The 5161-nt window shown below is 40.7% G+C and overlaps 1 pseudogene; it reads left to right on the top strand.

Moving 5' to 3' along the window:
* Nucleotides 1-2537: 2537 nt before the first annotated feature.
* LOC117719239 (glycerol-3-phosphate dehydrogenase 1-like protein pseudogene) lies at nucleotides 2538-3659 on the top strand (annotated as a pseudogene).
* The last annotated feature ends 1502 nt before the right edge of the window (nucleotides 3660-5161 follow it).

A 5161-nucleotide genomic window follows, 5' to 3' on the forward strand; every position in this document is an offset into this window, starting at 1 on the left:
TGCAAACTGCACATGCAATTTTCCTAGTGGGAGAAGATGTGCAGACAGAATGCACATCTGAGAGGGATTGGAATGAATGTGTGTGTGTGTGTATATATATATACATATATATATATATGTATATATATATATACACATATATATACATACACACATGTATATGTACATATATACACATATATGTATTATATATACATATATACACATATACACAAACACATATGTGTGTGTTTGTGTGTGTGTGTGTGTATGAAGTATAAGTTTGAGGCTAGGTTGTGCCACAAAGAAACAACATGAAAAGTGTAGGAAGGAAGGAAGGAAGGAAGGAAGGAAGGAAGGAAGGAAGAAAAGAAAGAAAAATGGAGACTGGAATGGTGTATATGTGTGTGTGTATAATGTATGTGTGTGTTTGTAATTCAACTCATTATGAAAAAACAAACAAACAACAAACCAGGAAGTCCAACATGACATGGATAAATTAACTGTATAGACATTTCGCAAAATAAGACATGGAAACATGGAAATGGCAAACAAACAAACAAAAACAGCCAATGAAACAATGGACACCATGGTGAAACATCATGAGAATGTCAACCAAATCCACAGTGAGATTTTTGGATTTATTTGACCACAATTACAGTTTCTGTTATAAAACAATAAAAGATGATAAGTGTTGGTGAGGCTGTGGACAAAAGAGAATCTTTTCAGTGTTGGTTGGGGTGTCTATTAGGGTAGTCATTGTGGATTACAGTGTAGAAGTGTTATAAAAATTAAAAATGGAACTAGCATAGGACGCAGACATCCCTCTTCTTGATACTTGTCCAAAGGAAATGGAATTAGCATGTAAATGGGACACCAGCATTCCCATGTTTATTGCAGTAGCGTTCACAGTGTGTAATGAATCTGCACAACAATCAGTGAATGGATGATTGAGCAAACGTGGCACACACAGACAGGAGAATGCCTATTCACCCACTGCAGAGAATTGAATCCTGGAGGGTTTTATACTAAGGTAAATAAAGTAGGCACAGAAAGACCGACCCCATGCATAAGCTTAAACATTGACTTCATGAATCAGGTTAAGATGGTGCTTATCAGGAACAAGAGTGCTGAGTGTGAGGTGGGGAAGACAAGCGCTGGTCAAAGGATACATAATTACAGTCAGATGGAAAGCAATCTCTGCAGGCCTATTCAACAGCAATGGGACTGCAGTTAATGCTAACATGTTCTGTTCTTAAGAAATGTGAAGAGCATGCATGGAAAATAACTACCTGGGCTGACACTTATAAGAACACTCTCAGCCACTTTATAACATTGTACCATTTATGAAAACACTATACAATAGTCTTTGTCTATTTAACACTGTAATAAAAAGTTTTAAATTCGTAACTAGTGGTTTTTATGGAACCTGTAACTATCATCCAATCGGGTGTTGTCTGAGCAACAGGCAGACATTGGGCACAGGATTGTCCTTGTAGTATTAATATAAGCAAGAGGCCCAGTTCTACCAACTCACACTGGCAGGACAACCTCACACATCCCTCCCATCAGTCCCTTTATGATTTAAGTGCAGCAACGAAGAAAGATTAGAATTAGATGGAAGTATGAGCCACTAATTATATTTTTATTTAAATCATTTCTTTTATATTCATGCATGTATAAAACACACCTTAATTGTTCTCATGGTCCACACCTGTTACACCTGTTAACTTCTTCTCTACTAACTCCTTCCCCACATTCGTGCTTCCTGTTTTGGGATACACTGAGTTGAACCAAAGCTGGCTTTGTGACCATCAATTTGGAGCTATCCCCTAGAGCATGGTGAGCTCACCAGTGAGCACACAGCTGAAGACAATGACTCCTCCTCTCTCAGAATCCTTCAGTGGCTAATAGTTCAGCCGGGAGATGGATCCATGAATGGCTCCCTGCTCCCATCCTAGTTCCACAATGGGTGGAGTTTTGCAAGCCCAGAGAAGGTAACCATAGCTTCTCTGATAAACCCATACTTCTTTTAATGAACAGTTATAGGAAGTTATAAGAGGTAAGAGAAGGTTTCTTTATGACTCTTTAAAAACCTAGTGGCAACTAAGGAAGGGAAAGTCAGTTTTCTTCACCAATATGGTCCCCTAGAAACTTGCCAATGCTCCAGTGGTTGGTCTTAGACCCGTGCACATTATTGCAGCACTAAACAGACTCAATGGGAAAACACACACACACACACACACACACACACACACGAGGTCGAGAGTAGTGGTAGGGGCAATATGAGAAGAGTTCGAGAAAAGGGAACAGGAAATCTGGGGTAGATTTGCTCAAAACACATTGTATGCATGCACAAAATTCTCAAATAATCAATAAATTTAATGTATCACTTGTCTTCCTAGAGCAAAGTCCCAGAGAAAGTGCTTTCAAAATGTATGAAATTCTCAAATAATCAATGAATTTAATGAATCATACATCTTTCTAGGGCAAAGTCTCAGAGAAAGTGCTTTCAAGATATACCTTTAGTGTGTGTATCCTAGTTGTTTGGCTCATTCATGGCTGCTGCAACCCTGAAAGTGTGCATTGTGGGCTCCTGGAATTGGGGATCGGCTATTGCAAAAATAATTGGGACTAATGTCAAGAATCAGCAGAAGTTTGCCTCCACAGTCAAGATGTGGGTCTCTGAAGAAGCAGTGAATGGGAAGAAGCTGACAGACATCATAAATCACTACCACGAAAACATCAAATATCTTCCAGGACACAAGCTGCCAGAAAATTTGGTTGCTGTCCCAAATCTCAGTCAGGCAGTGCAGGATGCAGATCTGCTGGTGTTCACCACCCCACATAAGTTCATTCACAAAATCTGTAATGAAATTGCTGGCAGGGTGCCCAAGAAGGCTCTTGGTATCATCCACACTGAGGGCATAGACGAGGGCCCAGGAGGGCTGATGCTCATCTCCGACATCATCCGAGAGAAGATAGGGATGGACGTCAGCGTGCTGATGGGTGCTAATACAGCCAGGGAGGTAGCTGCTGGGGAGTTTTGTGAGGCTACCATTGGTAGCAAAGTCATTGAGAATGGTATTCTCTTCAAAGGGCTGCTACAGACCCCCAACTTCTGCATCACTGTGGTGGATGATGCTGATGCTGTGGAACTTTGCGGAGCACTGAAACACATCGTTGCTATGGGAACCACCTTCTGTGATGGCCTCCACTGTGGGAACAACAGTAAGGCTGCCATTATCCGCCTTGGCCTTGTAGAAATGATCACTTTCATCAGGATCTTCTGCAAGAGCCAGGTGTCCACGGCCACCTTCCTTGAGAGCTGTGGCTTTGCCAACCTCGTCACTACCTGCTACAGAAGAAGTGACTGTAAGGTGGGTGAGACCTTCCCCAGAACTGTGAAGACTATTGGGAAACTAGGAAAGGAAATTCTGAATGGTCAGACTCTCCAAGGACTTGAGACCTCTGCCTTAGTGTACCAATTCCTCAAGAAAAGGGGCCTTCTAGCTAAGTTTCCATTATTCATAACAGTGTATCGGATCTGCTGTGAAGGCAGACCTCCCACAGAGATACTAACCTGCCTCCAGAGCCATCCTGCACATGTACCAATAGCATTTACCACTGGTTGGGACAACTCTGCCTCACCTACAGGAGGTGGAGGGAGGGTAGAGTAGGGTACACAGACAGACAGATAGACCAAAGGACTCAGAATTTGGAAACCAGAACTTGACAATCAGATCCTCTATTTGACATAATCTTAAATACCGAAGATATGTGAATCGCTACAGTTGTGTTTCTGAGTTGGGAGAGGCATTTTGTTGGCTAAAATGTACTGGGTGATAGCTAAGTATAGTTATAAATATGTATGTGTGTTTTTGTTTCTTATCTGTGTTTCTTTGATCCAAAACTAGGTGTTCTTTTAATGATTATATTTGAAATTTCCCAACTAGAGTAGCCAGAGAGATTGGATCTTTTTCAGATAAATTTTATAGATGAGATTCGAACTATATTAGTGGAAGGAGTTTCTTTTCTCATTTTCTTGATAATGAAGTCAATCAGCATTAAAATGGTAATTATAATGGACAAGTGGATGTGTGTAAAGATTACTGCATTTAAGTTTTAAATAATATCTCAAAACTCGCACAATTAACTACTTGGACTTTTGAACAAATCTTGTTTTAACAAGTGATTATTAAATTGATAATCTACTTGCATATTTGCTCTTGCTATAGTTTTCTGTATTTTAAACTTCCCTTTTCTTTATTAGCTAGCTGACAGAACGGGCCTTTATAAAGACCTAGCAATATCAAAGCTAACAGAAGCCCAATGATTTTGTTGCTAAATGACGTTTTTCTGTAAGCACGTATCTCTAGGTTTGTACAACCCTGGAGAAAGCTGCTGTCACTCTTCATGTAAGATGGTGGCATGTGCCTTTAATCTTACCCCTGGGAGGCAGAAACAGGATGGTTTCTCTGAGTCAGAAGCCATCTGTGTCTACACAGAGAGTTCCATGCCATTTAGAGCTACATGGTAAAAACCTGTCAAAAAACAAAACAAGACAAAACAAAAACAAACAAACAAACAAAAAAAAACAAAAGCAACACCAAAACCAAAACAAAACAAAACCCATGTCTGGACCTGTTCTTGTGAAAAAGCAACCAGCAACCAAATATACTCTTTCACTCTCCTAAGTGAGACTAAGACATAATTGGGCCTCTGACCTCTAGCTAGTTCATTATGAATACTATGAGCCACCTTTTTGGAGGCCAAGGGAGCTCTTCCTGCCAAGGGAGATGTATGTATGATGAAGAGTCTTGAATCTAGCAGTATTGTGTCCACTTTTAGAAATTCAGGTTCCTAATTCATCCAGATGGTGGCATGTGCCTTTCATCTTACCCTTGGGAGGCAGAAACAGGATGGTCTCTCTGAGTCTGCCCCGGGCTTCTGGAGTGGCACCTGTGCTTCAGCACGACCCTCTCACATTTGTAGTGCCCACTACAATTTGAGAATCTCCATAGTGGAGAATGTATTTGAGTGTAACCTGCTTTGAACTTGTTCTATAGGAGACCTTAGATATAATTTGTCCCTGGGTCTACTGGCTGCTCCAGGTCAACTCTGAAATGGTTAAATGCATTGGGAAATAGCTGCCTCATAGTGTTCGGAAAGTATAACCTGG

This window comes from Arvicanthis niloticus, chromosome 13 (genome assembly GCF_011762505.2).
Source record: "Arvicanthis niloticus isolate mArvNil1 chromosome 13, mArvNil1.pat.X, whole genome shotgun sequence".
Lineage (NCBI taxonomy): Eukaryota > Metazoa > Chordata > Mammalia > Rodentia > Muridae > Arvicanthis > Arvicanthis niloticus.